The sequence below is a fragment of the Nicotiana attenuata genome, chromosome 5 (assembly GCF_001879085.1).
Source record: "Nicotiana attenuata strain UT chromosome 5, NIATTr2, whole genome shotgun sequence".
NCBI classification, from domain to species: Eukaryota; Viridiplantae; Streptophyta; class Magnoliopsida; order Solanales; family Solanaceae; genus Nicotiana; species Nicotiana attenuata.
Genome location: NC_031993.1, coordinates 1,365,651 through 1,378,131, shown reverse-complemented (window position 1 = coordinate 1,378,131; position 12,481 = coordinate 1,365,651). Strand labels below are relative to the sequence as shown.

Here is a 12,481-nt window from a genome sequence, read left to right as displayed (position 1 = left end):
GTTTATCAGCAGCACCTGTATTCTGCCTCTGAGCCTGAGCAGCTACCAAGCTAGTCAATAACTGCAAAGCACTCCGCATATCCTGGTCTGTAGTGCCAGACGGAGGAACTGGAGGTGCTGGGTTCCTCCTAATATCCTCTGGAGGAGACGGAGTAGATGAGGTATGAGACGGCATCTCACTCTGAGCCTCACTTTGGCCCGCTCTGGCTTGGGGCACCTGAGTGGTACTCTCTCCAGCAGCTGTATCAAGCCGTCTACTAATTGTTTGCTTCCTAGTCGAAGGCATCGCTGAAAGAAAGCAAGGTGAATTTTAGAGATGAACACTTACGACTCAACTCTACGCACGATCTAGATTCAGGAAGAAGGTAACAACCCTAGATGTCGTGTAGCCTCCTGATTATAAATGTGGCGCGCTACACATCCATAATCAAGACTCCACTAGACACGACTCATAGACAACCCCTAGGACAGACTTGCTCTGATACCAAGTTTGACACGACCCAAACTGAAGGGCCATGACTAGCACCCGGCCATACTTGCCGAGCACCAACATACATTTTATCTAACCTTCTTTTTTATCTTTTAGGGCTGACGAGATCAATATAAATGGTAGACATGGATCATGGACAACCAACAATAAAGTATGATGGCATGAGCATATATAACATAGGATGACCAGAAAATGAAGAAACTATATATAAGGTACGAGCTACCACGCTGCCATGAAAGACTATACAACAAAAACCAGTCGACAAGGCATACCAAACTATACATGAGTCGACACCTGTCTATGAGCCTCTAAAGGAATATAAGTGCTACAACATTGTCGGAACAGGGCCCCGACATACCCATAATTTCTATAACAAAAATGCATACCAAGACCACGGCAAGTCCGAAGAAGGGATCTCGCCAATCACCGCTGAACTGGACAGCCTACTATGGTGGGGGAGTTGCGCCTGCCTGTCTATCAGGACCTGCAGCACGACATGCAGCATCCACAAATAAAAGGATGTCAGTACGAATAAAGTACTGAGTATGTAAGGCAGGGAACCATAAGTATGAACAGTTATGTAAGCAGGGATAGAGAATATACAACCTGTAACATCTGGGTACCTCTGAGGGCTACTGACATGAAATGCGGGATACATATGTATATATACATAAACTTTTAAAACATACGCCTCTGTGGGCATCATCATCATCATATCGTACCCGGCCGTAATAGGCTCGGTAAAAACATACCCGGCCATCATAAGGCTCGGTAGAATCGTACCCGGCCATGTGGAGCTCGGTAAAACCCAACTGATCAGTGGTTGCGCAATAGGTGCCGTACCCGGCCGACTATAGCGCGGCTCGGTAGAGTAAAATAGATACATATATATAATGCATGCTCGACTCTTGGAATCACGTTCTAAACCTTTTGGAGTGACGTAAGGTCGGTATCCTCTGTACACGTTATTAGGACTAACTCTTCACTATGAACCTTATAAGAATCAGGAAGTACCAACAATATTGATAACATAAGAATAAGAGAAGCAACATCAACATCAATCGTTCCATAAGAGGGCAAACAATGTAAGTACTGCTAGCTTCTAAGAGTAGGGTATCTTTGGAAGCTCGTTCATTAAATTATGTACGATCGGAGTAGTGCAAAAGAAGGAAAGGGATAGCCTCACATACCTTGTATATACTGCCCCAATCTCAAGTTATGCAATTGTCACGACTCCTTAGTCTACAATAAGATAAACAATACTATCGTTATCATTTAAGCGTCATAACTATTATGTATCGACCACAACCCATTTATAATAAAACGGGCAGCACCTCCCCTGCTTATATGCTTATATGACTTCCCATGAGTTATAACAGCCATAACAACCAGTATGCTCGTATATGATAGCTTTGTACACTTTATTCTTTCAAATTCACGAAGCATAATAATAACAACCCAACCAACGTCAACTAAAAACTACAACTATACCGACACTATCATCACGAAATCAAAGAGCGACAAGCTCCTGAGGATTTAAACAATGGTGTACTCCACAACCAACATCCTTTTAACAAAAACCAAGCTATACACGAGCTACCACACAACCCCCAATCTCCATACCATAAGAAAAGAGCCCATAACCTATTTATACAATTACTACGATTTGAACTCACGGCTTCCGATCACCGTCCCGGGAGTTCTCAATAATTACATGCCTTAAAATAAAACTTACCTTAATTGAATGTATGAAAATATGGAGAAGTTGTACGTAGAGGAAACTTTGTGTACTTCACTGTTTTAGGGAAAAAGGAAAGAGCAAGATGGAGTTTCTCCTCACATAGTTGCTGCAACGTAAATATATATATCTAACAATTCCCTCATTTTCTCAAATGATAAGGTTTCTTAAGCACTATGTATATAGAGGATAAGGTCGGCTAAAATACACCCCATCACCAGACTTTAGCAAAAGTCTATTTTTTAGTGTAGAAGAACTCTTAAGTATTTTGATATATATTGAAAAGATTTGTCCTTTACCAAGACTCCACTAACTTTCAAATTAAGTAAAATATCATCACATGACACGTAGTACTAGGAGGTCTCTTAAATAGATTACTACATCTGCTTTGATAAATATTTATTCCAAAAGTTAATACTTATCTAATAAAATATGTGGCTAGTGTTATTTACAACCTTATCAATCAAAAGGTAATAATTATACATAGTAACAAAATAAATATGTTATTATTTTTAAAGGTTAGGGCATTGATAAAAATAAAATTATATCCTGTCAAATCCTAATTTTTTTTCACAATATAATATCACAATACAAATTTTTCTACTATAAGTACTTAAAACAATAAAAAGATAACTTTCTCGTTTTATAAGAAAATTATTTTTATTTTTTTTTACAATAAAGAAAAAATCATATACTTTCTTATATTATGAGTATAATTTACCATACCCGAAAATAGTAATAATGGTAACTATCCAAAATTATACTAAAAAAAACTTTTACTAAAATACTTCACTAAAAGAAAATACCGCACTAACATAATATCTTACGGTATCAAGGTTGTTAAACTTACGGGGTGTAACAACTGGTATGTAAAGCAACTGAAAGAAAGAATTAAAAATGCTGAAACTGAAACTAAGCTGATAACTGAGAATTGACAACTGGTACTGAAATGATAACTGTTGAAACAGAAACTGAAACAATAGCTGATAACTGATAACTAAAATGATAATTGGTAATTGATAACTAAAATGATAATTGCTAACTGAAATGATAACTGATAACTGAAATGATAACTGATAACTGAACTGAACAAAGGAATTAAGGATATGAATACTCCCTCTTCTAAATGATGAACAACATGTTTATCTGAATATGCTACGGCCTCGGGCCCAATATATATGTGCACAAGCTACGGCCTCAGGCCCAAGTATATGTATACATAACTATGGCCTCAGGCCCAAAAATGCATAAAGCATAAACTACGGCCTCAAGCCAAAACATGCATAAAGCATAAACTACGGCCTCAGGCCCAAACATTCATAAAGCATAAACTACGACCTCAGGCCCAAGTATGCATAAAGCATATAAACTACGGCCTCAGGCCCAAGTATGCATAAAGCATATAACTACTGCCTCAGGCCCAAATACAGGTGTTCAACATTCAGTAACTGAGAATCAAACTGCAATACATGGTAGTGAAATACTGAATCACACTGAGTTACATAATACTGGAATACTGAATAGGACTAGACTGACACATGTATTCTTGAACTGATTATGAACACTGAAACATCAACTGTTTATGGCATACTGAGTAATCTATACTAAGACTCGGGGGCATCAAACCGAAGTCTGTATTGAATACGCACTAAGCTCACAACGTTCAGAATGAAAGTGGTGAACAAGTTATGAAGCTAGAGAATAGAAGTTCTACAACTATTCAAGGAACTAGGCTAAACTATATTTCTGAGGCAATTAGTAACGTGGTAAAAGAAACATAGTGTAAGGAGAATCATTAACATTCCCAAACATAGAGTTTGCCTCACATACCTTAACTTCCTGCTCCTGGGCGTAATACAACATTCATCAACTCTTTCAACTTTAATCTATATCAATACAAATCAAAGGGATTCCATATTAGCGATAATACTCATATTTTGGTTATTTGGCATCATATCAAACACTTGGTGAAAATAAAGCTTCATAGTCCTTATTAATGGTGTCTCTACACCCAATAACCCATTCTCTTGCTCCTAGATAAATTCTAAAATCTCAAATGGTTATAATCAACATCATTCTTTATCACTCATAAGGTAAACAACACCAATAACCAATAATAACTACCAATACCGCAAACCTATAACAGTTCATGCTTTTCTATCAAACCCATCAACTCATATCTTATGAACTAGAGTTTATAATCATTAAACCAATGCTAGAATCAATTAGAGGGTGAAGACATTACCTCTTTGAAGTTCAATCCCCTTGAATCTGAGTTCTAGGGTTCCTTCTCTCAACAATGATGTCCCAATCGAATATCTAATGATATGGAGGGTTTACCCATGTTAATAAGATGTTGGGAAATTAAAATTAACTTAGAATCACCATTAGAACTTACCTTGGGTGGTGGAGGGACCCTTAAGGAGTTAGGTTTTTGAGAGCTTTCCTTTCTAGAGCAAGTTTTTATGTTTTGGGGCTGTGAGGGACGAAATAGGGCTAAAAAAAAACGACTTCCCAAGTCGGCCACCACGTCCCAGTAGGCCTGACCACGGTCCCGACCGCGGTAAATAGCTGGAGCACTGCCTCACGACCGCGGTCAAACGCGGCCGAACGCGGTTGTTACGTACTGTTCTGTAAAACGGGCATAACATTTTACACAGAGCTCCGTTTGGGCTCTACAATATATCGTTGGAAAGCTATTTCAAAGGAATAAAACTTTCATAGTTTGCGTTTTCCCAAATTCCTTTCAAATTTTCACTAAACCTTGCTGGAATACAGACCTTCTGCAAACTTAGTCGATTTTGTCAAATCTTATGCACCTCACTTTCCATCTTGATTTTGAAATAACTATTTTCACCAATAATCATCCCTATAGGACTTCATATGTCTAAAATATCAAATTAATCCCCATTTAACATATACACACCTAGTCCGAATGTACGGGGTGTTACATTATCTCCCTCTTGGGATCATTCGTCCTCGAATGATTGTCCTGACTATAACTTCTGCTAACTCCGGACCTTAAACGGGTCTGGTGGAAACATGAACTTTCATTAACACTTGCATACTAAACTGAATGAAGACATGATTACTGAATTGTTGAGATACTGAACTGAATGACTACTGCATTGACTGAATATTGGTCTGCCATGGATTCGTGAATACTGCACTAACAAAGGTATCTGAATATTGAACTGGCACGAATATTTGAGTAATCTGAGTACTAAGCTGGCATGAATGTCTAAGTATTGGACTAACATGAGTAGTTGAGTATTGAGCTGACATAAGTATCTGAGTACTGAACTGACATGAGTATCTGAGTACTGAACTGACATGAGTATCTGAGTATTGGAAACTTGAATGTTATAACATGACACGTGAAATACTGTTGTACCACCACTAATTATGGTGGCAAGTCCAACTCATAAGCTAATTGACCGATCCTTCGCAAGAATCTATATGGCTCAATAAAGCAGGGACTATGCTTCCCCTTCTTACCAAATCTCATAACGCTTTTCATAAGCGAAACTTTCAGAAACACCCAATCATCAACTTGAAACTCTAGGTCTCTATGTCTCATGCTCGAATAGGATTTTTGGCGGCTCTGACACTACTGAAAAATTGGCCTACGGTAACGGTTGGGAAACCGTTCCCATAGACTGTTTAACCGTTGCCATATAGATATGGGAACGGTTTACAGACCGTTCCATCAGCTCGCATGGCAATAGGTCTATGGGAACGATTCTTGTAACGGTTTGCACTCTCCGTGGTTATAGATGCATCTATCGCAACAGTTTTTCCTTTCTCTGTTGGAACAGTTATATTTTCCAATTGGAACGGTTTAAAACCGTTACTATAGTGTATATGGAACGGTTCTTAACCGTTACCATATTATTTAATGCAACACTTTTGTAAGCTATTGTTACAGCTATTTATGGATATAACAACAATACCTTTACCCCTATTGCAACGGTTTTATTTTTGTGCGGGAACAGTTTATATGTTATTATGGAACGGTTTATATGACCTATCGCAACGGTTTGCATTGTATCATGGAACGCCAATTTGTGTCCTATTGTAACGGTTCTGGTAGGCTATTGCAACAGTTCAGTTGAAAAAAAATAATATAGCCCCTATTATAAATAAATATTTATATATATAAAATAAATTATAATAACACTAAAATTTAAATAAATCATAAAATGAAACTTTTAATAATATAAATTATCCATCAAGCAAATAGTATCCATAAAGCAAATGTTCTACCCCAAATGCACAAGTTTAATACATTTCAAGAGAGTAATTAGTTTCGAAAAGGTTGATACAAAAGATTCCTATAGAACATTCATCTATAGCAATTCAAATTTCATCTCAAGTACGGTCTAGTTCTTCACTTTCATCATCTTCTTAGATTTCTTGATTTACTCCACCTACAAAAGAGGATAAATAAAGTCATTACTCTTCAAGAGGATAAACTAAGCCATAGCTTGAAAGAAAAACAAGTAAATCACCCCACCATCATTGAAAATATCATTACCAAGAGTTCTATCATGAAAAACTTTTGGAAATTAACAAGCTCGATTAACAATTGTGCCTCCGAATCAAAATTAGGATCATTTAGCAAGTATCACCACACTCAACAGAATAAAACTTCCAAGAACAAAACTTACTATAACCTAAACATTTCTCTTCTTAGAACCTGATTTTGAAGCCACATAATTAACCATTTTCATAATCTCAACACCATTCAGAATGGCATTCTTCCTCATAGTACTACTTAGGTTAGAAGGATCAACGCTTACTAACAAAAATAAAATTCTTTTTTTTTGAGGAAAAAACAACAATAGTTGTGTACTGTAAATATAGGTTTCATAATAGACAATTGGATCACCTCCACAAGGCCATAAAGAGCAGCACAACAAATAAACTTAATGGCAACAACCAACAAGCCAACAAGGCAAGCATAATTTTCTCTCTGTTACTAAATTAATCAACACTTAGAAAAGTACAAACACTTAGAAAATGCAACCTAGCAAGAGCTGCTTGGTCAACAAAATAGCATCATCACCAAACAAGAAAAAGTAAGTCAAAAATTAATCCTCCAGCAGTAGAGTACAACTCAAGAAACCAAGACAGCAAAAAAAAAAGAAAAAAAAATAACCACCAAAGCTAATCAACTGTAATACGAAAACCAACAATACATACAGCAGCAAAGGAACTGAAATCATAAAGTTAGCTTCAATTACCAGATCAAAAGCAGACAATGAACCTGCTTCAGCTTCAGGCTACGTTTGGATAAAATTCCAAAATATTTAGCATCTTCATCTAGTAAAATTAGCTAGTTGAAAAGTTGGACTTCGATTGAGTTGACCAGTTGTAACATTTCATACATAAGATACCCAACGGATACCTAATAAAATATGTATAACATATTAGTCATATATACAATAAAATATAGTGAGTAGATTTTTTTAGTACCTCTACAAGATTTGGAAACATCATGACTGATTAAATGTAGAATCTGTGAGCTTTCTTTTTGTGTTTTCTTTTCAACCATATACAGGTTCAAATACACAGGAATGCACACATGAATACAGAGGGAGCAATTACAAAGGAAGGCAAGCATATACTGTCCACATACTCACAATCGAGGAGGTACTTTCAAAGGAAGCTAGAGAGGATATGAAAGACAGTAGCACAAGAAGCTTTGCATATACAGATACTAGATGGCCGGTGCCCGTGCTATGCACGGGCATTTGCCTGACATAATTGTTTCTTTCATTTGTGCACCTACAAATTACCACAAAAAAAAAAAAGATCAACACCAAGGAGATGTCTTCATAGAAAAATGAACTTATATCCAATTGCACAAAGAAAAGATTCAAGCCTAACACAATTTCAAAAGATAGAGGCAGTTCCCTCCGGTTCTCCAGTGTCCATAACATATGAACTGATCCTAAAGAAAGTATTGAATTGTTCCTCTTAACTGGTAGTCTGGTCTTCATTTACTGTAGTGCATTTCTATACCAGTGGTAATAGCAGGTACCTTCACATGAAAGCAAAAAAATATTTGTCCTGCAATAATCATGCAAAGACGTGGGTTAAAACCTAGAAAAGATGAGCCATAAATAAAAATTTGCCTATACCTTAATCCAAACCCCATGAAGAGATTGGTCATATATCAAAATTTACATATAGGATTCCTCCAACGTGAAGGCACATACAATTTCACAAAATTGGCCCATCTCATCCATGTTTTACCATAGTGATCTCTACTCCAATTGGAGTAACTTGAAGTCTTTTTCCCAGGACCAAAAAGGTAGGTACCACACAAGAGAGTTGAAACAATAACTTACTTGTGTAAGACATCAAGAAGTATATAATAATCTATGTAGAAAGCACCGTAGATCACTACTGGAAAATGAGCCTATTGCAACAGCCCTAAAACCGTTGCAACAGAGAGGCAAACCGTTGCCATAGAGGTATTGGAACGGTTTAGCAACCGTTACATACGCTGCCGTGCCAGTAGATCTAAAGTAACGGTTCTTGCAACGGTTATCTAAACCGTCGCTTAAGGTATATCTATCGCAACGGTTGTTCCGCTGCCTGAAGCAACGAGTATTGCTTTCCAGCTGTAACGATTAACAACCGTTGCCATATAGTCTATAGCAACGGTTGGCAGCCGTTACAATATAATATGTTGCAACGGTTATGTAAGCTATTGCAACATTTATTTACAAATATTCTAACGGTTTCATTACGCTACTGTAACGGTTTTATTTATTTTGCAACGGTTTTAACTACGTATTGTGTCAGTTTGTTGCATATTTTGGAACGATTTGTAAGACCTAATGGAACGGTTTTGAATACCTGTTGGAACGGTTCTTGTAGACTATATTGGAGCGATTTGCCATACCTATTGGAACGGTTTGCAAGACCTATTGGAACGGTTCTATTAGGCTATTACTCCCTGGCTGTAAATGAATATTTAGATATATAAAATTTGTAACAACCTGAAATTTATATAACATTACATTGATAAAATACTTCATAATCTATATTATCTCTATAAAACCAAAATATTTAACCCAATCACATAAGTTTTACATCAACACTTACTACATAAAACCAAAATATTTTATCCCAATAATCACATAAGTTTTACATCAACACTTCAAGAGTTAGTTCAAATATTGATAACAAAAGATTCCTAGAACATGGACAACAATTCAAAGTTCTTAAGTAAGGTCTAGATCTTCACAATCTCCATCTTCCCTTTCTTCAATTGCTCCACCTACAAAAGAGGATAAATAATGTCATTATCCTTCATGAGTTGGTTTATCATTATAAGAATGGGTATGGTCCATAAACAATGCATAAAGCACAAAGTTTCCAAATGTACTAGAATGTTTGCTGCGGCTAGACAGCAGCTAGGTCCATAAACAATGCATAAAGCACAAAGTCTTCATTCAACTACTTCAGATTTAGATTAAGGAATAAAGTTAGTGATTTTGAGGTCAATTGTGTTCAATCCAATTCTTCAAATACCCAAAGCTCTTTGCTTTCTCAAACTTTGAGGTAAATCTTATAGTAACATCTTTTACTATTTCAGCAGCAATTTTAGTGCTTTTTTATTTGATCTGTAAATATAGTCTTTTTGGGTACTAGCCAATTTTTCAGAATGGCTAATGGTAAACAAAATACAAGTTCAGCAGATAAACTTGTGATAGGTGCAGCTGTAGGTGCATCTCTCCTAGTGATCCTCGCAATAGTTATCTCTATTGTTTTCCTCTACAAAAGACGAGTAATAGCAGGGCCAAGATTTAGTATGAGAAGTTACTCCGTGACAAAGAGTAAGTACACTCTACTCAGTGACAAAGAGTAAGTACACTCTCAACACACCAGGAACAGATACTGTTATGCAACTTTCCGGTACCCAGTAGTCATAGAGTACATTCCTGGGATAGTCATGTTGTCATATTAAATATCCAGATTTTGTGTATAGTTTTATGTACCAGTTAATTTACACATCTTCAACAAAGAAGATGGTCAATTTTGGGAAGTGAAATTTCATTGTTGAGAGCAGAAATAGGTGTATGAACACTAATTTTGATTGTGCGGAAGGATGAACGTATTAATAGTTTATTTCTAAATCTGGAAAATCACACAACAGTTACAACTTGAGCTTGACATCTTTAAAACCTCTATATGTGTTTCTATAAAAGGAAAGAGATTGTAGGCCAGCAACGTAAGTATTCACTCTAGAGTCGTGTGAAAATTTCCTCCAATTCGGTCTTTTCATTCAACTCTATCCAGCAGTCTTGCTTATAGAAAAATATGGGTAAAACCAGGAGAAAAATAAAGGAATAGTCTCACAGGCCTCTGGTATCAACATCTACAATTGACTGGAATTACCTGCGATTAGTCTCATGAGTTCCTGGTGTGCTGCGGCTAGACAGCAGAAGGCTATGAAGATCTTCCCTAGGCCAACTGCGGGATCAATTTATTTGCTTTTTTCTTAAGTTAAAAAGTGATGTTTGATTTATTTATCTTCAGACAACAGCTATACAATTTTCCTAACATGTTCTCCAGCGGTTTGAATTTGAACCAACACATTCATGTGTATTTTCTGGAATTTTTGACAGATATGCAAGGAATTGAAAGAAAATAGTGGTTGTTTTAGATGATAACCACTGCTTGCAGCTTGTGAAGGCTGCATTTAAGCATGTTGATAAGTTTTCAGTTCATTTTCAATTACTCTTTCATTGAAAAGTGGATTTTTTACAATATACTAGATCATATGCCACATATAAAGCCTGATGTATGTCAACAACAACATGAAGAGCACTGTTTTTACAGTGTAGATTTGCATCCAAGATTTAACAGAAAAGGCAAATTTTGCATCCTTTTGAAGAATGCCCTTATAAATCTTTCTTGGGACCAATGTAACAAAGGGAAAACGAGAGAAGAGTTAACAGAAGCTCAACTATAGCTAGTTGATAGAAGCCTTCAATCTAGATGGCTTTGTACAGAAAACCAAGATAAAGAGGAAGCAACATGTCTGAGGAAGCAACATGTGTTGATATTATAAGCCAATTATTCTCTTTATAAAAGGTTATAGCTAAGCCGAATAAGTTTAAGTGAAAGTTTAAAAAAGAAGCAGAAGGAGGAGAAGAAGAAAGGAAGAAACAAACAAAGATAGATGTACTGACCTTAATTATTACTCCCAGCAGATAGGCGATTTATTAGTTTCACAGCAGCTTGTTGGGCAGAGGAAGCTTCTCCAGGTGAACGAGCATTGAAACCTAGCATGCTGGGATCAACCCGTAAATCTGGATTCAGATGCTTAAGTTGTGAAATGATTTTAACTGCAACTTGTAGTTCCATGGCATCTTTTTGTGCATTGAACTTTTCCTGCAATCTTTGCTGCATCCTTTCTTCCATTTCCTCCAATTTTTGCTGCATCACCTCATCAGTAGAACTTGAGGGTCCCAAATCTCCCACTTTTCTTTTTAAGGAAGTCTTGGTAACCCCACGTCCATACAATCTTAGGCGACCTGGATGCTCAGGTCCCATGACTGATGCAAATGCATCAACTGGTTGACTACCATCTTCACTTCTTGTGTGATTGTAGTCTTTCCATTTCAGCCTACAAGACCAAATTGAGTCATTATTAAATCAGAAAGTATACGAACTGAGTCAATAACTAAGAACGGACAAATGATAACAACAAACTTTAAATTAATAACTCGTACAATTTTATTAAGAGTATCTGCATACGAGGCCTTGTATACTCGATCAACTTTTCTTTTTCTGTAGCCACAAAGATGTCCTTGCTTGATAGAGGCTCAGAAGTTTCTTTTTTTTTTCCTGATTATATAAAAAGTGGTATAAAAATATATTGGACTAAAGTTAATAAGTTCATATTTAAAAGAATAATAAGAAAGAAAAAGATATCAAACCTCGCATATTCAAGCAAAACTTCTTTTGCCAGCAGTGTGTGGATATTTTAACTTTTTGTGATTCTCGGTATTGGTTTGAGATATTTTCTGCAAATCGGCCAATAAATACAAAGTTCGTCAAGTTTCAGTTGTACCCAAACTAGATTCAAATGAAGCTTAAATTTTGCACTAGGTTATGTAACCTAAGTGCATTTGATGTATAAAAATAATAATGTGATTTCTAACTAAACATAAACCAGACATTCTTAGCAAATCATGGGACAGTACTTAGTTTTACCTTGTAGGCATCAG

The 12,481-nt window shown here is 36.4% G+C and overlaps 2 long non-coding RNA genes across 2 annotated transcripts; one reads left to right on the top strand and one right to left on the bottom strand.

Annotated features, from left to right (window-relative positions):
* On the top strand, positions 1,694 to 11,202 carry LOC109225156. The gene is made up of 3 exons (XR_002067859.1): positions 1,694 to 1,705; positions 8,861 to 8,862; positions 9,691 to 11,202. It is a non-coding gene; the product is annotated as an uncharacterized LOC109225156 (long non-coding RNA).
* Positions 9,264 to 11,841, bottom strand: LOC109225155. Its single transcript, XR_002067858.1, has 2 exons — positions 11,441 to 11,841; positions 9,264 to 9,522 (listed from the first exon to the last, which is right to left on the bottom strand). It is a non-coding gene; the product is annotated as an uncharacterized LOC109225155 (long non-coding RNA).